At 29.7% G+C, this 25,152-nt stretch overlaps 1 protein-coding gene and 1 non-coding gene across 9 annotated transcripts in view; both read left to right on the forward strand.

Moving 5' to 3' along the window:
• The window catches only part of LOC129913810 (disintegrin and metalloproteinase domain-containing protein 10), a 341,759-nt gene that overhangs the window by 53,256 nt on the left and 263,351 nt on the right, over positions 1-25,152 (forward strand). The gene's annotated exons all lie outside the window — the stretch shown is intronic.
• Trnaf-gaa (transfer RNA phenylalanine (anticodon GAA)) lies at positions 17,569-17,641 on the forward strand. The gene has a single exon. It is a non-coding gene; the product is annotated as a tRNA-Phe (tRNA).

The following is a 25,152-nucleotide window of genomic DNA, read 5'->3' on the forward strand; positions in this document are numbered from 1 at the left end:
AGCTTGCCAGTACAAACAGAGTTCAACTCATTTGGATACCTGGTCACAGCGGTCACGTTGGGAATGAAATAGCAGACACACTAGCCAGAAAAGGTTCCGCATCTACATTCATGATGCCAAGACCATTCTGTGGCATACCAACAAGCACTGCAAAACATTACATTAATAAATGGCTAAGAGATATGGCTAATCATTACTGGACGCATACGGAAGGTAACAGACAAGCCAAAAAATTTATACCAAACATCTCCCACGCCAGAACGAAACAACTCCTCACACTCACCAGGAGTCAGATTCGCATAACCACAGGCTTCCTTACTGGACACTGCTCAGTAAAAAAACATCTCAAGACCATGGGCATCACACAAGACGATACCTGCAGAATGTGTAACGAAGACGAAGAAACAGCAGAACACATATTGTGTCACTGTAATTGCTTAATCAATACACGTCGACGTCACCTCGGAGGGTATTATCTCGAAGCGGAAAACATTGCCGCTAGTTCACCCAAAAACATACTAAGTTTTCTAAACTCAGGATTTCTACGTGAACTCTAAAAAGAGGACATCACAATAGGCCCATCAGAGGCCGCAGTGATAAGGCGAATTATTCCCACCTCTCACCCTAATCTTAATCTTAATCTTAAGAAATATTAAATGGAGGTAACTAAAAAAAATTGAATTAAAAAAATTATTGCAACTGATTTTTGTTTGCAATTAAAATATTTATAGCAATTAAAAAGTATTGCATCATAAAAAAAGGTTATTTATTGAAAAAAAAAACTTCAATGCAAAATGTGTCCATTAAATATTTTTTTTAAATATTCGTCGAATTTCCTAGAATTTTGGCTATTTGACCATTCATTAGCCATTTCAACTATAATATTGAACCTAATGTAAGGCCAAAAAAAATGTAAGAAAAAAATGTTTAATGCACACATTTTGAGTTGATTTTTTTTTAAATGCAAAAAATTTTTAATTACAATAAATTTTATTGTTTTAATGCAAAATATTTTTGTTTGCAATTAATATTTTATCTTCAATGCAAATATTTTTCAGTAGCTATAACAATTTTTTAGTGCAATTTTTTTTTATTTGTAATAAATAAATGTACCTACATATTTTTTAGTTGCAATAAATATATTTTTACTTGCTCAATAGGGCAAGTATTGGTTTCGTGTAAAAAAAAAAATTCGAGGTTTTAATCAAAACTAACATTACGATGATGGAGAAGTCCGAAAAAGTGGTTTTCGTCATGACGTCCGTCGGTCTGTGCGTCGGTGCGTCGTCACAAAAAGCTGTACATGAAGCTGCAGCCCAAACGGGTTGAGGGATTTTCTTGAAATTTGGTACAGATGATTTTTTTGTAATTTCCAAGGTTGGTTTTTTTTTGTTTTTTAATATCTCGCTTTAAACGTATACCTCCCATACAAAGTTTTGGAGTTATTGCAACTTTCTCGAAAACGGCTCTAACGATTTTGATTAAATTTAACATACGTAATGCTGTTTGCAGTTCTAACATAACTGCGTTTTTAGTTTTTCTCAAAAAATGCGGATAGTGAAAATATGACATTAACTCTTTTTTAAATCGCGGATGTCGGCTCTTCCCGTACATCTTAATGGAGTTATTGCAATTTTCTCGTAAATGACTCTAACGATGTCGATTAAATTTTACACAAGTAATGTTATACGTAAATCTAACGTAACTGCATTTTTAGTTTTTCTCAAAAAATACGGATAATGGAAATATGATTTTACATTTTTTTTAATCTTTGATGTCGGCTCTTCCCGTACACCGTTAATGAGTTATTACAATTTTCTAGACTAAATTTGACATACATAATGCTTTAAGTGATTTTAATGTATGTAGCTAATTGCGTTTTTTGAGAAATATTTTTTTGTCAAAAAAACACGAGTAACAAAAATATGGCGTAAGAAAAACTAAAAAAAAATAATTTCGTATTTTCGCATTTCTTATGAAATTCCTTAAAAAAATCAAATTTTAACTAATTCAAAATATTTTTTTTTTAAATCTTTGACATAAAAGCTACTTTTATCATAAGAGCAAGTACGTGCGGCCCCAGTCGTGCATTTTATTTTTAATGCATTTTTTTTATTTTGCAATAAATATTTTTTTTTTTAATTTGTAATGGAAAACAAATGCATTTAAAAAAAATGATTTTTTACAACCCTGGTCCGAACACAGCATTTATCTTAACAAGTTTGATCCATATTATGCAAATGTTTGCGTCAAATTTACATTTTAAAATTTTTAAAATAACTCCTAGTAATTTCGTCAAGAATGTTAAAAATGTTTCTTTTTCAAGTTGCGGTATAGTGCAAATTTTCAATTTCTTAGCAAATTTTATGAAAAAAAAGTTGACCCTAATTAAATATGGTCTATGACTAAGCCTGAAAAAAATAAGATTTGGAAAGTTTTTTAGCTGTATCAGTTTCACTTTACCAAGAAACAAACACAAAAAAAAATATTTTTTTTTCTTAATTAAGATAAAAAAATATTAAAAATTGTTCACTTTCAAAATTGCTAAACTTTAAACTTTAATTGCACCTTTTGATCAAAGTTCTTTGCCTTTGCAATTGTTGATTACTTCAACGTCAAAAGGCACACATTAAAAAAAAAAAAAACCAAACAGAAATATTTTTTTTTGCCTCTCTCTGAACCCATCTATCTGTCTCTAAATGAACTTCAAATAAAAGCCAGCATAAGATTCATCATTACCAACCAACCCAACCTTCTCCAGCTAACCATCAACATCATCATCAACAGCTAACAGCTAGCAATTTCACAAATCCAACTCTTTAATGTGCAATAAAATATAAATAAGAAGACGAAGTGAAAAATTCAAAAGCAAAGACTCTCTTCTTCTTCAAATCTTCACTTTCGTCTCGTCCTCCTTATTTGATCTTTCTGACAAATCATACGGAGGAAAAGTCAACAAACGATTTTCCTTGAATGCACGCAAATAAAAGTCCTTGTGGTCCTTGGTCTCAGGCTGTGTCTTTTGAAACTTTAGAATTTTGATTTTCTTTGACTTTCTCTCTCACACTTTTGATGGCGAATGGAAGGGAAGAAGAAGAAGTAGAATCTAACCAAATCCAAATCCCCATGGAAGTTTTTGTGTGATGTTTTCTATTCGTATATGGATGGCGGCGCTACTACATGCCCCTAACCATCACCATCATCTACCACAAACCAACACGTATTCGGTTGTCAGTCGTCTATGATGCCTTGTGTGTCGTCGGTCGTCAATGACTGCTGTGGTGACGATTGTGGCTAATGACAAGACGACACACCGTTAAATCAGGATCTATTTGCTTTGGTTTTGTCGCGCGCTTTCCGTATACACAGACACACACAAGAATATGATGAAGGCTTCTGTGCATATTCTCCTTCCTCCAGCTTGATGAAGGACAAGAAAACTCATCAACCCGAATAGAAATTAGAAAATACCCCCGACCTTCTGCCTTAAGCACAGCAATCATCATTTCGTCATCAAGAGCACATGGTGCACCACATGCAAGCATGCATGATGCTGAATGCATAATGCATGCAAAAACAGTTCCCCAAATGTCACACAGGAAGAACAAAAATCGAAGAAGAAAAGAAGACGAAATGTACAGAGAAATGGCAGGACGATGATGATGATGACGAGTCGTACTCCTAGTTCGTATAAACTCGTACGTCTCAACTGACATTTGCCCCAAAATAAGACATTCACAAGCTGTTTCTGGTTCCTGTGCAGTTTGCAGTGTGTGCTGTGCAGTGGGGCGCTCTCTTTCAGACATTTCATTCAACGAAGTTGTGCAAATATTTTTGCAAATTTAATTGGTTATACATAGTTTTGGAGTTTTTTTTTTTTGAGGGGTGATGAGGGGGGGTTTGAGGAAGCGGAAAGAGAACAGACGGCACACAGCGCCCCCTTTTGGATGTTTTTCATTTGTTTTGGTTGTTTTTTTTCGTCTTTTTCTTATATTCATTCAAAAGGACTTTGGGTGGTTAGAGCAAATGCTGCGCGAAATTAATTTCACTTCCGCTCTGGTTGATTTGAAAAGACTGTGCCGACACACAGTTTAGTTGTACTAACAGTACACCCACTCATTCGGTTATTTTCTGACACAAATTCGATCAACGGAAGCAAAAGCGTCGTTTACGACGGTAACGTTAAAACGTTAACGATTGCGTCGATATGATGGCGGATTTACTTGAAAAAAGGTGTGTGATGAGTATAAAGCGTTTTTGACTTAGTGTAGTGGTGTGTAGTTGCTGTCTTGTTTAAGCTGCTGTCGTTTTTCGTTCACTTTCTTCCGATATGATTGCATAAAATGAAAATTCAATTTTCTGCCTAGGGAATCAGCAATTGAAGACGCATTTGGGTGATGATGGTAGAAGGAAGGTAAAGAGAAGATTATTTTATGAGGCAACAGCAATTTGATTGTAAGAAAAAAAAATGAAGAATTGCGGAATTCTTTTAGGTACAAAATAATATACAGACACTGCTCTCTTAACTGGCTTTAAAACTAGATTTTAACAAAAAGAGTAGTAATTTTAATTAAATTAATGATTCTTTGTATCATTCTGAATTTTCAATTAATTTAATAACATTTTCTTAACATTTTTTTGCTAAAACATTCCAACAGGTACTTTGAGGTACTTTTTTAATTTTTTTTAATTTTTGAAGTCATTTCCACTTCAACTAGGTATCATGACCCTAATACGAACACAATAATTCGGATAGCCACAATCCTATATGCTTCTTGCAAATTAATTAACAAACAACCATACTCAACCTCATTTAACTTGGTGGTGGTAAATTAACAAACCAAAATCTAATCCTTAACACTAATCGACTGAATATTCGACTGCACTTTCGTAATGATAATTATGTCCCTGAATAGGTACGTAGTATGGGAAATCAGCAGAATTTTATTTTTATTGTATGTATACAAGAAAGATAAATGCAGTACGTACCGACAAAAGCGGTGTGACAAAGTGTTCAATTTTTTTTTTTTTTTGATAAAAAAGATAGAAATATATTCAGTTACCAAGTTTCCAAAGTGCATACTTGACTTTTAATCCAAAAGCTTTTGAAATCCACTTAAAAATTAAGTAATAAGATTATAATGCACTCATTGCTAAATGTAACTACTTAGAACCCGTCCTTGAACAAACACTTTAATTAGGTTATTAAAAATAAATCGTTAACAAATATTGCAATTCAACAATGATACTATCCAGAATGCTTATCTTTTTTGTTGCAAAATTTAATTAGTTAACAGTTTTTTTTTTAATTAAGAAACGAATCTAAAGTCAACGACCGATAAGAATGTTAATAAGTGTGCTATGAGACAACACTGCTAAATGAAATTGGGTCATTTGTAACCAGGGCAGTGTTCAGATTAAGTAAAAATTAAATATTTGAAAAAAGACTTCTTTTTATAGTGAAGTCACCAAAGTTATTTATTTATTAAAAAAAAAAAAAAAAACTAAAAATTCTATGTATTAATTTTTACTATGCAATAAGAGTTTAAAATAGTTTATTTTATGCTACTTATTCACAAAATACTAATGCATTTACTTTTTTTGTTTAAATTTAAATATTAGACATTTTTACAAAAAATTTAATTTAAAAGAAATTAATAAAAGTGAATACTATAAAAATAAAAGTAAGACAAAAAGTTAAATATAAAAATAAAATAAAAAATTAAAATATAAAAAAAATTAAATAAAAAATTAAAATATAAAAAAAATTAAATAAATATAAAAAAATTAATAAAAATTAAAAAAAGGAAAATTAAAAAAAAGAAGAATTATGGAGAGAACAAAAAAAAATTTTTTCTTCAAGCATTAACATTTATTTGAAGAAATACCGTATAGGTTCCCATATCAATATACCTTAATTAAAAATATACAATTGCAATTCATTTTTATTAAAAAAACAAGAACGGTAAAAGAGTTTAAAAAAAAGTTGCTCTAGTCGCCGGAAAAAAATTGATTTAGAATTACCAAATTCTCAATATTAAAATCGAACAACATTGGCACAAAAATACAATAAAAATAAAATAATAAATAAAAAAAAAAAATTAAATAAAACAAATATAAAAAAAGAAAAAAAATTTAATAAAATTAAAAAAAAATTGATAAACAAAAAAAAATTATATTAAAAAGTATAAAAATAAATGTAAAATAACATAAAAAACCATACCTATAGATTAGTGTGGTCCAATCTTGTATGGGAAAAATAAAATTTCCAAAAATTCGTCGGGCCACCCTCTACTTTGGTTCCACATCCTATTGGTATCATAATTTAAAAATAGCTTGAAAGTTGTTTTTGTTGGACTTATTCTGAAATAACATCAAAATAATAATTTCTGGCGCCTTTTCCAAGTAAATTTAGTCAACATTTAGTACACAGACTTTTTTTGCCCCTTTTGCTTATTAATTATTATTTTTAATTATTGCTGACATTTTTTTCAGAAAAAAAAAAAATATTTTATATGGTTTATAAAGACAAGTAAAACTTAAATAAAATATTTAATTTTCAAAAAAAAAAAAAAAAAAACTGAAAAAAAAAATCAAGATTCCGTACAAAACCTAAAAATTGAACTGTTATCAACACCCTCTTCCGCTAAACATAGCGAACTCAAATTTTACAACGTTAATGTTCTAGACAAGTGGAACAAATTTAGCGGGTGGCCCGACAAAAAATCGAAAAAAAATATTTTGTGGACCACTCTACTATACAGGGTGTCCCACAGTCACCGCCCCAAATGAAAACCGTGGATTCCTGAGGTCATTTTAAGTCGAAAAACTTAAGAGGTAATTTTCTCGTTTTCGTCCCGTTTTCGAGTTACCACGGTTTTTATGATTTTTGATCTCTTGTCCTTTAACTGGCCTTATCTTTGCCGAACTACGTTTTATTCGAAAGATTTTTTTTACAACCAATTAAGAATTTATTACAGTTTTAGTTTGTCTCAAAACTTTTTTTTCTGCGGACAACCGTTTCTCCACAATTTTGCATCAAACTCAATTTTCTTCGTTTTTTTAAGTTGTTTTTACACTTTCATATCATTTTAGTAAAAAAAAAAACATGTTAATGAGTATTAATTTTTTGTGCTTTTTATTAAAGCCCAGTTTATTTTCATAAAAAAAAAATAAGTTTTATTTCATAAAAAAGGCTACTGAAAGTAATAAAAAAAAAAAAATAAACAAACTGAGTGAATTAAAAAAAAAAATTTTAAATACAAAATTAATTTAAATGAATTAAAAACTTTTTCTGAGCTATTGTAGATAAAGCTCAGAAAAAGTTTTAATTCATTTAAATTAATTTTTTATTTAAAAATTTTTTCCAACCTACGAGGATATTAAAAAGATATTAAAAAACAACTGATTTTTAAAAAAATATTTTTAAAAATGCAACAGCAATCATGACAAAATAAGAAATTTTTAAATTTATTTTGTAAATTTGGTTGATGTGTATTTCATTGGTAAAAATATTGCTACTAAAAAAAAGAAATATCCGAAAACAACGTTTTCAAAATGATTTGAAAAATCTTTTTGTAAAAGTTAAGCACCTTAAATTGATCCAACTTGAATTTTATTTAAATCAATAGTTAAAAAAAAACATTACGCATAAAAAATTTTTTTTTGGGAAGTTTAGGGGAATTTCATTAATTCAGTGCAAATTTTTCAACTGCAATCGTTTTTCCACCTCGAGTTCTATATACATACCAAATTTTATCGTTTTTCAAAAAATATTATCATGGACAAACGATTACGTCCTATATAAAAAAAATAGCTCTTAAATTTTTTTGAAGGAGGGACAAACGAACATTTTGGGTAGACAAAAATGGATAAAAGGTGGACAAACGAATTACACAAGTTTAGTTCAAGAATTTCGAGGTACAAGTTCTGGCTTCATATTTTATTAAAAGAAACTTTTCATGGTTCATAAAACATATTAAAGGGTGCCCCATTATCATTAACTGTTTCAGGTTTCATATTTTTTACATAAGATAATTATTTAATTCAATAAAAATCATAGTTATTTGGTTAAAAAAATATGTATGAAAAAAGAGTAGCTTTTCCATAGCTCTAACAGAGAATCCACTGTATCTACGTTTATTTTTATTTGTTATGAAGGTACCTAGTAAAGAAGAAAATATTTCAGTAGAAAATAGAGGCACATATGAGTTGGTTTGGACTGGTTGTTGTGGTGTTTTTACCCTAGCTATTGGCTCTCTGGCAAAATGTGTGTTACTTTCTTGCTGATTCAACATAATGTCATACATACCTACAAACACATACACTAATACTCATGTAAAATGTCTATCTACCTACCTCCAACACACAATTGATGGATGCACTCGTGCATATCGTACTTGGGGAAATCGTCGTCATCGTTTCATACAGATTGAATTACATTTGTGAGATTTTTCATATTTTTTTTTTCCATTTTCATTCGATATTTTTCAAACAATGTTTGTGGAAATTATTTTATCCATAACTTACAAAAAGCCAGGTGCATATTTATGTGTGTGCTCTAGGTAAATATTTTATACGACATACAAAAAAAAAAAAAAAAAAACAAACAAGTGAGTTTGTTGAATAAATCAGAGAGTTTAAATGGCAATTTGTTAACATTTGTTTCAATGATGAGTATGATACACGAATATGAGTCATTTTGAAGTGGAATAAATAAGTCAGTGAACTTTAAAGTTTTCTCATGAACTATAGATTGATAAATTTTAATTATTATTGTTCTTTTTTTTATTATATTTTTTTGAAGGGCTAATCTGATAGACACATGTATGTTAATGTAAAAGGGCAATGACCACGAATTTTAGAGGGCTGGATTTTTGTTGTTGTTTGTTGTGATAACGTTGATTTAGTGATCTGAATCTGATTCTCATACAGTGAATCGAGATATATTGACCGGTTCCATGCGAAGTGAAATTTTTTTTTGGAGCTAGAATTTGTGTACACATAATCTTGTGATATGTAATTGTTTAACACTTTCGAACCTAAGCTATGAAAATCAATATTAAATAAAATGCACGACTGGGGCCGCACGTACTTGCTCTTGCAGTTCAAAGCACTTTTATGTTAGCTTACTTGTAGGTTATTAGAGCTGCCTCTATATACATTTTTAAGAAATTTGGTTGATGTAGGGGAAGAGCCGGCATGGAGGCCAAATGTTAGTTAAATAAAATTTTTTTTTATTTGACTTGACTTTTTTGAGAAAAACTAAAAACGCAGTTTTACTGCAATTACTTTGAATATTACGTATGCAAAATTTTATCAAAATCCTTAGAGCCATTTTTGAGAAAATTGCAATAACTCGAAAATTTTGTATGGGAGGTATACGTTCTAAGCGAGATATTAAAAAACAAAAAAAAACCAACCTTGGAAATTACGAAAAAAAACATCCGTACCAAATTTCAAGAAAATCCGTTCACTCGTTTAGGCTGTAGCTACTTGTACAGATGGACGCACGGACGCACCGACGCACAGACCGACGGACGTCATGACGAAACCCACTTTTTTGGGCTTCTCCATCATCGTAATGTTAGTTTTGATTAAAACCTCGAATTTTTTTTTCACACGAAACCAATACTTGCCCTATTGAGCAAGTAAAAATGTTTTTTTTCATTATTATCGTGTCAAAAACATCACAACTAAGAAAAAAAGTTATGTTCCAAAATAATAAATAGCAAAACTAATGTGTTATTCTCATGTTACATGTAAGTAACTGCCTATGACCACCAAAAAATGTCGGACAACTGAGGAAATAACTTTTTATAGAACAATAATGTATGCTACCTACTTCTTCTAAGCCAAAACACAAAACACTTTCTGGATTTACATTTTTTATATCTTTTTTTCAAAATGATGACCATATATAAAAAAAAAATCATGTGTGCAATTCACACGTGGTAGAAGTGAAACCTTAAAAAATCATTTTTCTTGAAAAAAACAAATCAAAAACATCGAACGTGTTTTTCTTTTATCACTTTTATAAATCCATTTTTTTCTATGACAACCTAATAATAAATTGTATATCATCTTATAGCCCAGGGAAATTAGTAATTTAAATCGCATTTTTCGCGGGACAAAATTTTTTTCATGGAATGTGTTCGGGTGGTTGTCCTTATCATAAAAGTCAATTTGTTGGGAAAATTGGAGGTTGGGAACAGCCGCCATCTTGGATAAGAGATTGGTATCGTTTTTATTGAATAGCTCCATTGTTATTCATTTTAACAGAAAATGACAAAGGTAGGACTTATTAACAATAAAATTATCTAAACAATGATATACAAAACAATTCCGTGAGTTGATTAAATAAAATTTTATAGTTGGTCAAAGTGCGGGTTTGTATCGCAAGGTTGGGACAAAATGACATTTTTTCATATATCTGACGAACTTTTGATTTGTTTGGATAATTCTTCAAGAATGAATTATAGTACTTATAATTACCTATAAAATGAGCCCACAATCGTTATTGCAACCATCGTATTGTAGAAGTAATCTAAATCCGAAAATCTCCATGTACTAGTCAAAAGTGAGAAAAAGCTAGTTTTTTGCTATTAGGCCGAGAAAATTTTGGGAGTAGAGGTATAACCAAAATATAAGTACGCAGTTTTGCTGCCATACTCGTGTTAATGTCGATTTCAAAGGTCTGACAACTCTAATTTTGGGCTTTATACGGTTTTTGGGGGGCTTAAATAACGTAAGTTCTCCAGTTAACGTGAATGGGCTAAATTTATACTATTTGAAATTATAAGTATACCTACAAGCTTATGCTCTATTATTTTTCCTAAATCTGGACACCTCAATCTTGGCTATGAGGTTAATAGATCTCACGATATAAGCTTTTTTAACTAACCATATCACGCTTTTCAATTCAAATAAACAAACAAAAATCGAAACAAAAAACCCTCTAAAACATAATCGTATAAACGGCTTATATCTTGAGTTCTATTGGTCACATCCTCAAGATTGGGGTGTCTAGATTTAGGAAAAATAATAGAGCATCAGCTTGTATATTTATAATTTCAAATAGTATAAATTTAGGCCATTCACGTTAACTGGAAAACTTACGTTATTTAACCCTCCAAAAACCGTATAAAGCCCAAAATTAGAGTTGTCAGACCTTTGAAATCGACATTAACACGAGTATGGCAGCAAAACTGCGTACTTATGTTTTGGTTATACCTCTACTCCCAAAATTTTCTCGGCCTACTAGCAAAAAACTAGCTTTTTCTCACTTTTGACTAGTACATGGAGATTTTCGGATTTAGATTACTTCTACAATACGATGGTTACAATAACGATTGTGGACTCATTTTATAGGTAATTATAAGTACTATAATTCATTCTTGAAGAATTATCCAAACAAATCAAAAGTTCGTCAGATATATGAAAAAATGTCATTTTGTCCCAACCTTGCGATACAAACCCGCACTTTGACCAACTATAAAATTTTATTTAATCAACTCACGGAATTGTTTTGTATATCATTGTTTAGATAATTTTATTGTTAATAAGTCCTACCTTTGTCATTTTCTGTTAAAACGAATAACAATGGAGCTATTCAATAAAAACGATACCAATCTCTTTTCCAAGATGGCGGCTGTTCCCAACCTCCAATTTTCCCAACAAATTGACTTTTATGATAAGGACAACCACCCGAACACATTCCATGAAAAAAATTTTGTCCCGCGAAAAATGCGATTTCATGCCCATATTTTGACTAATTTCCCTGAGCTATTATTGTTTCAGCTCAAAATATTTATATCGACAATGCCTATACAACATTTACAAAAATAGCTAGAATATTTTGAACCCAATCAGTTTTCATCAAAAAAATCAAAAAAATCAGTTATTTTTCTTCTTACACCATTAAATCCATTGTTTTGAATGACAAACTATTATAAATTTTATATCTTCTGAAAGCTTGTTATTTCACATTTTATATGCCGCTTCAATCATATTTTTACCATGCCTACAAAAAAAGTAAGTATTTTGTAGAGCCCACACTTCCTACACTGGTGGCTGGTCATCGGCAAAATAGATCTCCACAGGTATTTTTTAAGTTATTCAATTTAAAATTGTGTAAGTTGTAGAGAACGTACCGTTATGCGTGATATATCAAATGAAAGGTAATATTATCAGAATGCTCAAAAAAGTTAAATCAAATTTGAATGTGCTATAGATCAAAAGATATAACGTGTTTAGAAAAAGAACATCTTTTCACCGTTATCGCAGGATTTTAAATATGAAGTTAATTTAAATTTTGTACAATTATAGTTTATTCTATTACCTACAGCCATGGACAGAGAAATAGCACACTATTGAGAAAAATCATGCAAATCGAATTTTAGATATTAGGAATGCTTTTTATAAATTTTTTTCTTTTGGTATATTATCGAAATAAAGTGATGGAGACAAAAATATCTTAAAAGTACCGTTATTTTCTATATTTATTTGCACTAGCAATATAATGCTTTTTCTGTCTCTTTCGCTAGTGGACACAGAAATAGCAAACATTTGTTTAACCGTTAAGTTTTTATTCCGCGTTCAAAAGTTGTAGACGAAAATGCATTCATTTTATTGCTACTATTTAATTAACAAGTATTTTTGGAAAAAATAGGCAGAAAACATCATTAAACTGCGAAAAAAGGGAGAATTACTTTCGAGCCTCATAGTCAAGGGAAAAATCCTTCTTAATTAGCTTAAACTCTAAATTTTTCGAATAAATGATGGATAAAGCCATTTATTTGGAAAGAGCAAATAGAAATTTAAACTCTGAAATTAAATTGCGTTAACTTCTTCCCCGCAAAACTTCCATACGAGTGGATAGAGCGACCACAAAGAAACGCAAATGTGGGCCTTTTAAGTCATCTCGCACGATTTTGCCCGAAGTAAATATAGAATTCGGCGAAAAAAGTGTCAAGCAGACTTTTAAGAAGGATACTTAATGATGCTGAGTTGTACAGACAGGTAAGCAAGAAAAATCCAATGATATAAAAAGACACATGAAAGATCACCTAACATTAGCTATAAAACATCTGAATAAAAACATGCTGTTTTGAATGAGAGTCTTTTGGAGTGATGAAATAAAGGTTAACCGCATTGGAACCGATGACAAAACATTTGTCCATCGCCTAAAATGTTAAAAGGACAAGCCAAAGTATTATCTCAAGACGATGAAACTAAGAGGATAGGATTTGATGGTCTGGGGCGCATTTTCCTGGTATGGTAAGGACCCATTGGTTAGGTGGATGGCAAAATTGATAAATTCTTTTGTCTTAATATTACATTAGAATACCGAGGAACCATATTTCTCGCCAGTTAATTAGATATTCATACATGACAATCACCCAAACATGCATCAGAAATAGTACAAGATAGGTTTTCGGACGAAAAAATCGATGTTTGCACCTAGCCATCTCAAATTCACAATCTTAACCCCATAGAAAACTTATAAATTGATGTCAAGGTTAAGCGTGGGAAAAGGAAATTCAAAAATTCAAACGATCTTTGGGCCAGAATCAAAGAAGCGTGGTGCCGTACTCCACAAAGTGGTTACCAGACGTTAGTTGAAAGTTTACCAAAGAGGTGCGAAAGAACTTTGAAAAACTATGGTCTACTAACAAGTTACTAACTTAGTAGTATAGAATTTATTGGAAATTGTAAGAATTTTTGCTTAGAAATGATTATTTTTATGATTTTCGGAATGTGGGCTATTTCTTTGTCCACAAGAAAAAAGGGTATTCTCTAGAAATTATATTTTTAAAAATTGAATTGAAATAAAATAATTTATAATTATTAATTTTATGAATTCCCATAAGCTAATGCATGCCCTGATGTAAAAATTATAATATATAAGTTAAAAGGTCCCAAATAAATCCAATTTTTGTAAGAAAAATCAAAAGTGTGCTATTTCTTTGTCCATAGCTGTATCTACAGTACAAATTTCATTCATCTATCTATTAAAGCAAAAAAGTTATAATCAATTGATTTTTCCTGTCGTTTTTTCGTGGATTTTAGTCCCTTTTTTGATAAAAAAAATTAAAAGTATGATATTGGACTAACTTTTTGTACTAATCCAGTGACTAGGCATTATTATCTTTCAATTAAGCCATCTAAACAAAAAAAAAAATAGTTAATGGAATATTTTTTACGAATTTTCAAAGATATGTTACATGAGAGAAACGCTTGTACCGAAAGGGTTAAGGTTATACCATCTTTGGTTTTTTCATGTCTAGGTACTTAATTTTAAGTTTTAAGTCCGATTTATGAATAAGAAAGTAATAAAGATAAGATTTAGATGATCATTTGGGGTGATGGTCAAATGATTATTTTTTTTCTAGAAACAAACAAATTTCGACAAAGCATATTTATAATTTATTTTACATATTTACGTTAAGAATCAGCTTTACCATTGAAAGTCGTAGCTTTATTTATTCTCTAAGTTTTAATTTAAACGTTTTTTCATGCTGGGTTTAATATTCCACATTATATAGGATTTAACTCCGGAACAATTCATAAGAAGTGTTTTTTAATGTTTTTTTTTTTTTGTATACTTTGGTGTCCTTAATACCTCTTTTAAAATCCCAATAAAATTGTGTCTAGGTACACGTCATTTATTTTCAAGGTCAGAAATCTTACAAGCAAAATTGCAAGACACACAAGAAAAGTGTGGAAAATTGTAGAAAACTCTACGAGCTTTGAATGCTTCTCTTTTCGATAAAACTTACCTACAGATTAAAAGTTATTGATTTATTTTTTCTTTAAGTTTTTTCTTGAAGAAGTTTCTTCTTAAATTGCAGACTCATAATTTTTGAACTAAGCTAGTCTCATTTGTCTGTCTAGATACATTGTCCACGAAAAAGTTGCGTTTAAGAAAAATACAACGCAAAATCTGTCCATTAAATACACTGGTCGACAAAAAACAAAAAAAAAGTCGAGAGCAAGAACTCTGTAAGGTCATTTTAATTAACTTGAGTGTGCTATAAAGTCTCAAAAACTTATTTTGAATGTAATGCTTTTTGATGTTTAATCTAAAATATATATTTTTCCCTAATGTTTTTTTTTTTTTTATACAAAAATCAGATGTCGAAAACTGGAATTTACTTCATATCTACTTCAAAAACCATTAGTTACTTAAGATTTTGAGATATCATAAATTTAGGTACCTATATTTGAAATATCTTTAAAAAAAAAATAACATAACTTATATTATTTAAGACGATAAAATATGGCTTTTTGAGATTATATAAGTAGTTTTGCAAAACAAATTTAACGTTGATTTAATTCGACGCCAAAAATCCAAAAAAATCGCGTTTTTGACCTGTTAATATTCAAATATTACAAAAACGTGACGTGCCAGTGAAATTTTGACTTCGAATTCGGAATCAATTCATACAAATCCTTTTAAAAAGTATGGTTTGCTCCAAACTCAAATTTGAGAAATTCGACAAATATTTTGAAAAATTTGTTCACCCACTTTTTTGAGTTGTAAAAAAATTTAATATGATGGAAATAAAATCTGTTTAAAGGTCCTTATTTGCCAGAAGTCATTACAAAAGGCGACTTTTTCCATTTCTATCCCCACTTCCGGCCATGTGTTACGATCTAATCGATTTTTCCGCTTTTCTTTCCCATGCATCCTAAATTTCTTCTCCAATAATATTCTGCATATAATTTTTCCAACTTGAAACTACGTTGGCACTCTATAAGTAAAACTCATCAGTGGCAATAATTTTTTTTATTTCCAGTAGGTATATTCTTTCACTAATTTTAACCTGTTAGACAAAATTTGCATTATAATACCTCAAGATTGTACCAGTATTTCTCCTTTAAAATAAGTTTTTCTTCGTACTTATTATTAGCTTATACAATTATTGTAACGACAATAAGACATGGATATTTAAATTAACTTGGCAACCGTAATCTTGAATACCAAGTGTTTTTTTATTTTTTGTTTTTACCGGCAGAAAAAAAAACAAACAAACAACCACTAGCATTATTATGCTGGGCTATGGCCCGCGAACGACAAAGATAACAACTATCAGTAGGTGCTGCCTAGGGGGAACGAGAATGACGCATATTTATATCAAAGAACCACACTCTTGTAGTCTTGGGGTAATTTTCATTGTGAATAAAGTGCCAATAAAAAAAGGCAAATCATAGAAGGTGTGACTGTGCGCGGTTTGTATGTTTATATTTTTTTTTTCATTCTGGTACTTTATTATTGTTGTTTGTATGCTTTTTTGCATAAGCATATTATTCCAATAGTTTCATTAAAATGGCCGACGATGTTGTTGATAGACTAGAGAATTTACGTGCTTTGGCAATCACACAAAAGAAAAAGATAAAAATAGAAATACAAATAACAAGTTACAAAAAAGGTAGGGAATTATTAAACTTGAATGGATTTCATGAACTTTGTTTTGCAGCTTTTTTTTTATCATTAGGTATTATGTATCAATAAATATAAATAAGTATAGCTAGAAATTAAATTTAATAAAATTATTACCTCCATAATTATATTATACTGTAGTCAAGGTTTGTGATTATATGGACTGATATTATTGGAATTTTTAGATAGATTTCTTTAAATCATTTATGAAACGAATCATCTGAAATGACTTTTCAAATATCTAGTATTACTCAGGAAATGACTATTTCCGGTTCGGTTTTGATTCAATGGTTATTTAATAGTAAATAAATATAAAAAAACTAGTGTTTCTTTATCTTCTCTTTGAAACCATTGGACAAAATAATATTATCTTTCAGATTTTTATATCTGACGGATTTTTTTTTATTTTTTTTTTTATATATTTTTCAGATGTAACAATGTAATAAAACAAAACTTTTTTAACTTTTCGTTACATAACTTTAATGTTAATCTCTTACAACATTGACCTCTAAAGTTACATGTAAAATTCTTGTTTGTTTTTGTTTCTTTTAATACCACTTTTAGCCCTGAAAACAATTGATTAGTATTTCTGCGGTAGGTCAAGTTTAGTTTAATGTTTTATTTGTTTGCGGTAGAATGATTTTGTTTTTGGTTTTAAATATTCACTAAAATCAGTGAGCATATCTAATGAAAAACTGTTTCAAGAACACAAACTCACATAACATAGGTTTTTTAAAATATTCACAATTATTCAAGTTAAAATTATGGTTCGGTAGATAACCCCGATGTCTGACAGAATTCAAGGTTTTATTTGCAGAAATAATTGATCAGAGGTATCAAAATTTATAAAAAAAAAAAATAGTAATTAAATTTAATCACATTAAGTTTGTTTTTGTGAACAAAACAAAATTGGGGATTTTTTGTAATGAGTAAATCGAGTGAAAAAACTTTTTAGTATCATGGAATTTGGTAATAAGTCTGGTTCTCAAGTGTTTGTTCTTTCATTAAAATTTTTAAATAATGAAGCAAACAAACTACTGTCGTACTTAAAAAAAAATAAATAATAAACTACTCCAGTTGCTCCAAAACCATGCATGTGACAATGGACAATTGGAATATCATCTGCCGAAATAGCTCAGTTGGGAGAGCGTTAGACTGAAGATCTAAATGTCCCCGGTTCAATCCCGGGTTTCGGCATTCAGTGACTTTTTTAATTTTTTTTGTATTCTTTTTTTTTTATTTTTTTTTTATTTGTTTTTTTTTTTTTTATTTGTTTTTTTTTTTTTTATTTGTTTTTTTTTTTTTTAATTTTTTTTTAATTTTTTTTTAATTTTTTTAATTTTTTTTTTTTTGTTGGGAAACAGAACAATTTGAATTAGAAAATTGATAAAAAGAACACGTAATAGGCACAAAAAGAAAAGTAGAGGTTTGTTGTGAACCTGCTTAAACATTTAGTTGCACATACACCCCGGTGTACCTTTGCCTTCATCGAATTCGTTGATAGTTTTGTCTTCATTTCAAAACGAAACATCGTAAAACACGAAGAAAAAATAAGAAAAAAAGCTTAAAGGTTTTTTTTGCATTAAATAAATGTTATTGCAACTGAAAAATAAATATTTGCATTGAAAATAAAATGTTGCAAATAAAAAGTTGTCTGCATTAAAAAAAAAAAATCAATGCAAAATGTGTGCATTTAATTTTTTTTTTAATATTCGTCGAATTTTTTACAATTGTGACTATTTGGCCTTACATTAGGATTACTAATACAGTTGAAATAGCGAATGTATGGTCAAATAGTCAAAATTGTAAGAAATTCGACGACTATTAACAAAAATGCACACATTTTGTATTGATTTTTTTTGCCAATGCTGAAAATTTTTTATTTGCGATACTATTTTTTTTAATGCAAAATATTTTTAATTGCAATAAAAATTTTATTTTCGATGCAAATATTTTCATTTGCAACATTTTTTCAATGCAAATTTTTTTCGGTTGCAATAAATATTTGTTTTTATTTTTTTAATGCAAATTTTTGTATTTGCAATAAATATTTTCTTTAATTTAAATTTTTGAATAACCCTGCTCCAAACATGACTTTATGTTTATTCAATTTAATTTCCATCAAATATAGCTAAGTATAGGAAATAAAAAGTCATACCCCACAATAAAAGAAAAATAAACCCCTCCCACAGTTCTAATATTTGTTTTAACAAAAAATGGCATTATTTGCAAGAACATTTATTAAAATGATGAAGCTTTCTTTAATGAACTTTAAAGAAACAAATAACAAAAAACAGCAAAATGTCAAAATCTTTTATTTTGTTTCATGTTTTTTTTCCAATTTTCTTCCTAATAGGATTTTTTTCTTTTAAACTTTTTTTTAGACTTAATTCTCTCTTTCATTTGAACGTCACGTGTATAAACATGCATACAAATTTGCCTATCCCCAGGTGACGTTGTTCCAACAGTCACATGGATCTTATTTTAAATATAATATGTATCAACGAGTACTCTTAGTACAGAACAGTATCATGGCTTATATTACATACATATACAAAAATAGGTACATATCTATACTTAACTTGAACATCCTACACCGAAAAATTTAAGTGACAGATCTAGGACACACGTTTATGTTTCTAAAATATTTTCCAATAAACGTTTGTATTAGGTAAGATACATGACGACAATCTACAAACATAAGGAGATACAGTTAACACCAGTTATGTGAAATACCTATAGAAATATATCAGGGTTGTAAAAAATCATTTACAAAATGTTATTATTCTAAGATCTAAGGAATAAAAAAGTCATTATAACTATATTAAAACTAGTTAAACCATTAAAAATGTTTGCATTTGCAATTGAGAAATGTTTACATTAAAAAAAGTTTATTGCATATAAAAAATGTTCTGCATTGAAAAAAAAAATCAATGAAAAATATGGGCATTATATTATTTTTTTTAATATTCATCCAATTTCTTACAATTTTGACTATTTGAGCATACATTAGCTATTTCAACTATAGTATTGTACCCAATGTAAGCCAAAACTGTAAGAACTTCGACGATTATTAACAAAAAAAAATAAATATTTAATGACCACATTTTATATTGATTAACATATTTTTTTCATTTTTTTTTCTTTGCAAATAAATTTTTTTTTAATGCAAAATATTTTTAATTGCAATAAAAAATTTATTTTCAATGCAAATATTTTTCAGTTGCAAAAACAATTTTTTTAGTGCAAAATATTTTTGTTTTAATGTAAATAAAAATTTATTTTTTTTTAATGCAACATTTTTTTTCAGTTGCGATGAATAGATATTGTTTTTAATGGATTTTTTTTTTATTTGCAACACGTTTAAAAAAAAACAATTTTTTTTGTAACCCTTATCTACATACATACATAAGTAGGTATCTACGCAATTATAATTGATATTCAATGAATAAATGAAATGAAATACATTTTAATTATATTTTTTGGTCCTTTGTTCAAAGGCCAACAAGTTGTTTTAGAAGTGTTCAATGTGTGAGGTCCTTATTTTTACTTTTTTTTTTATTTATTTTGTTTAAAAAATAAAAACAAACAATCCTCATTTAAGAAAAGCTTTTAAAAATCATATTTACAAAAAATGTGTATTATTTCATATTAAAATCAAGAAATTTCTAAAACGAGAAAAATAAAGTTGGGCAATTCCTTTCACCTATTTATATTATAAATTGAATATTTAAAAAAAAAAATGAGTTTTTCCAGGAACTAGTAGGTAGGTATCACTTTTTCAACAAAAAACGCGAAAGTAATATTTTATTTCAAATAAAATTCATAGGATATCAACTTTTATTAAATTTCTTGAAAACCATTCTGTTTGTTATATTATTATTTTTTCTTGGAAAGGAAACAACAAAATTTTCTCTAATAGAAAAACATATAGATACATATTTTAAAGCACACATTTACCCAAACTGTAAACTTTCAAATTATAAAGCAAAAATTCATATTATACCAAATAATAACTTCCTGATGCAACAAAAAACTCAAATGAACCGGAAAAACCCCAAAGCAATAAAAAAAATAACAAAAAATAAACACCCTCGTCTTATACGTATAGTGGCTAACTTTGTGCCAAAATAAATTTTTCAAAAAGAAACTCCTTAATAGACTCCTCTCCCAAGTCACCCGCAACTTAAGATCATTTTTATATAATAATCTAGCACCAAAGAAAGAGTTCTAAAACGCAATTTTCATTTTTTTTTTCTTTTTCTTTGAATTCTTTTTATTAAAGAGTTTCAAAAAGCCATGACAATAACAAAAAAAAAAAAAAAAACACACACACACATACAACTTTTTTTGTGCAAAATCATTGCAAAAATAAATTTAAGAGCAAAAATAAACGAATATATGTATAAAAAAAAAATTCTCTATTAAATTTAATGACCAACCATTGAACTAAATAAAAGGATATGCACATCATGCACATCCACTAACCAGTTCCCCCCCCCCCCCCCCCCCCAAACCGCACCACACGAATGCTCTGCCACACACCATCATCATATTGCCACGAAAACCACCCATCCTCCTATTTCTTCTTCTGCCCCATTCAACCCCAAACTTTGGTATTTGCATGTAAACTTTTAAAACCAACACAGAGCACAAACCAGCAACGATGACGACGACGGCGAATAAAAAAAAAATAACAAAAAAAAAATGAAAATTCTCAATCGATACCCCTTGAAAGTTTTTCACCGCCAACCGCTCGCCCGCTGCCACCACCGCAACGGACCAAAACCAACCCTCTCCGCCTTCGTGTACTCGTTTACACAATACAGTCACGGACCTAAAAAATGTTCCCTATGCAAACGTAAACTGTCTGCATGCATGCTTGCATGCTTTCATGTTCGTTTTGTCAGCCCTCATCCATCCCAACCCTCTCTCCTTCGACCATCAGCCTCTGCTGTTGCTCCTGTTCCTGCCGCTGCCTCAGCTGTTGTGCGTTGGTATTGCTTATTGGCCCAAACGAGCGCGCCAAATGTTCCTCCTCATTGCCGTCAACATCGTCCCTCCAGCAGCTGGTGAAGCTTCTTCTTCCAATTCTGCTGCTGCTGCCTGCCACTGCCACTGATGATGCCGCTCCACAAATGCTTAAAAGCGTAATGGGGCAAAATCGGTTTGCAGGCATGTATCCCTCGCAATGTGGTACACACTACATACACAAGCCTATCCCTTGCTGTTGCCCAGCCCCGGCCTCTTAGTCAGCAGTGTGGAATTGTGTGTTGTTGTTGTTGTTATTGCTGATGGTGTTTTTTTGGGGCTGGAGGGTTTTCAATTCGCATATTAAACGAAAATTCAACAAAAATATGAGAGAGAAAGAAAGAGAGAGAGGAGAAAAAACCCATAGAGTGAATGCCACCATCAACATTATTGTTGCAAAAGGCAGAGAAGGGCTTGAACGGGTTATTCCACAAAAATGAAAAAAAATTGAAAAAAAAAGTAAGAAGACAACAAAAAAAAAAATCCTTTCATTTGTGAGTTAGTACGAATATGAGCATAACCCAGTCACAGTTAAACCAGGAAAGAGGCACATTATTTTTGCCTCCACATATGTATAGCACACATATGTGCTGCAGTTATAGGAGTAGCAGCCAGCAGCATGCACTCGTAAAAACTCCATTTTGTAATAAATCATTTGTCTATTGTTTGGTAACAAAGAGGCTAGAGGGTGGCTGTGGGTGGGTGGTGAGTGGTTATGGTGGTGCTATTTGTTGATGATAAGGGTTTTGGGGGTCGATGTTGAAAAACAAAAAACAAAAAATAATCATAAAAAAAACTATAAAAACAAAAATGATGAAAATCCATAAATCCATAAAAATGCAAACCGGAAGTTGTGCGCTCAGTGTTTTTTTTTTGTGTATTTATGTGTGTGTGTTTGTGTGAATAATATAATCGTATGCTAGAACTCATTCAACACCCTCCACATTTTCCAACATTTCCTGCCAGTTATGCGAATGCAACAGCGCCCTTCGAGATTAATATCCATGCCTGCCGCTATTGCCGCCATTGCTGCTATTGCTGCTGCCACATGACATACAAGGTGGCAGGGAAATCATGAAAATGTGTTGGGAAATTATGGAAAATATGCTTGAAAAGAAAAAAAAAAATATATAAAGTATATCATTGTGCAGTTTATGTGTATAAAATGTGAGCAAATACCTAAAAGTGTTTGCTGGCTGCCATTGCTTGACTGGCTTCTTTCCTCCTCTTAACCAATCTCTCCCTCTCTTATATTCATTCTATCATTCTGTCTCTCTATTCTTATTTTTTTTTCCCACTATACTAAGATCCCTTGAAGCTTATTAAGTGTTGTTTTGCAATCTACAAGCTTATTAAAAAAAATTTATAGAGATAGCTAAAGTAGAGAGGAAGATATAAAACAAATTATTTTATTTTATATTGCCATCTTACCTAGGTTATATTATAAAGCTTTTGTTTTTTTTTTTTTATTATTTATTTTCTTGCTTAAAGGGAATTTATTTTTGCAAGGGAGAGAATGATTTGTAGATTGTCTCTATTAGATAGAAATTTAATCAACATTTTTAAAATGCTTTAAGTTTTTTTTTGTTGCAGAAAAACATTAAAACATTGTCGTTTGCTTAATGCTATTATAGCTCAGTAATTTTGTTATATTGAGAAGTGAAAGATCGTCTATTAAATCAATTACAGAACGCATTATTGTCAACATTGAGTTAAAAGACTAGAAGAATTCAAGTTTTTGACTTTGAATGTTGATTTTTACAATTTGCTGGCGAGTCAGTAAAATTTCTTACAATTTTTTTAAGAATTAGGCCTTAGCGCACTAGTTTTCAATTTTTTTTTTTTATTGCGAGACTCGAGTTCGAGTAGAGAAAAGTATTGGGCTAAAATATTGCTTAACATTTTTTGAGAAATTGCAATGCAAGCATAAGTCCCAGACGTAAAAGCAAAAAGAAAGAAAATAAAAAAAAAACAAAAAAATAAAAAAAAAAAAAAAACAAAAAAATAAAAAAAAAAACAAAAAAATAAAAAAAAAACAAAAAAATAAAAAAAAAACAAAAAAATAAAAAAAAAAACAAAAAAAAGAAAAAAATAAAAAAAAGAAAAAAAAAATAAAAAAAAAAAAAGAAAAAAAAAAAAAAAAAAAAAAAAAAAAAAAAAAAAAAAAAAAAGAAAAAAGAAAAATAAATAAAAAAAGAGAAAAATGAAAAAAAAAAAATAAAAAAGAGACAAAAAAGTAAAGAGAAAAAATAAAGAAAAGAAAGAGAAAAAAAGAAAAGACACAAAAAAAAGAAAAAAAAATAAAAAATAAAAAAAAGAAAATGAAGGAAAAAAAGAAAGAAAACGAAAGAAAAACAAAATAATAAAAAAGAAAATGAAAACAAAAATGTAAAATAAAAGAATCAAAGAAAAAAAGGTCATGCCCCTATCGTGACTTCAACCAACTTGGTACCCATCACAATGCCAATGGACCAATGATCCCCTCGATATCGCGATGATAACTGCGCCGAATGAAAGTAATAAAAAGAAGAGTAAAGTCCTGAGTGGGAGAGGTACTTAATACATAGGTCTTATTCAAAAAATTAACTCGAAGTCATTTCTCACTTTTCAGAACATTTTTTTTTTTCAGATCGATCGATCGCCAACAAATTGAAATGCCTATCCCAGTATACAAGGCCAATTTGTAGTATTTATGAAAAAATGCAAAACTTTCCTCAAATATGTCAAATATTCTAATTTAAAAAGTTTAATAACCGAAAACATTAAATCATTTTAAAAGAGAAGTTACGATTCCTTTTCTAATTCCTTTCATAAAAACTTTTTTCTATACAAATTGCTAACACAGAAGAAATCCAGTCGTACTAATCCTCATTTAATTGCCTTCCTCAAAAAGATATTTTGTCCTCATTTATTTAAATTTTAAACAATGCAAAAAAGTATGTGAAAAACTTTTTCCATACAACCCAAAAAAACAAACCCGCACACACTCACTCGAAAATTCTTAACCTACTGAAATATATTGTCGGTTCTTTTTCACCTCAAAAAAGGATTCCTTCAAAACATGAAACCCATGTTGTTAGAAAACCACATACAGTTCCAGACACACACACGCAAGCAAGCACTGAGAAATACATAAGTGCGTGGAAAATATTTAACCGACTAAAAATAAAAATTTTTAAATTACAAAATTGTCAAAGCAAAAGTGTTGACTTTTGGTAAACGACAACACACGAGACAAGACTTGGAAAGAAGAAGAAGATACCAAAAAGCTACTTTAAGCACTTTTCTTCATATAACTAAAACTAAATTCACACATTCCTCGTTTTCACATCTTCTTTGAGTTTTGGCGATAAGTTCTAGAAAATTCATTTTCAAGTGTTTTAAATGTATATATCATTTTATATAGGTTTGGGTTTGGTTACGGAATGGTGTACATATAGATTTTCCATAACTTTATGTGTAAAGTGGGTATAAGGGTAAATGGGAATGAGAAGAATCTATACACATATGTTCCTTCAGGAAAGAGCAATCAACTTCCATGCCAACGAAGATGCCTTTGACTGCGTTTTCATTTTGATAAGTTTGTCATCATCATATGTATAATATATTATGGGCTCCATCCAGTACGAGTATAGTAGATACGTTTCTCCAAGATATTGAACGAATGCATCATATCG

This window comes from Episyrphus balteatus, chromosome 3 (genome assembly GCF_945859705.1).
Source record: "Episyrphus balteatus chromosome 3, idEpiBalt1.1, whole genome shotgun sequence".
Taxonomy (NCBI): Eukaryota; Metazoa; Arthropoda; class Insecta; order Diptera; family Syrphidae; genus Episyrphus; species Episyrphus balteatus.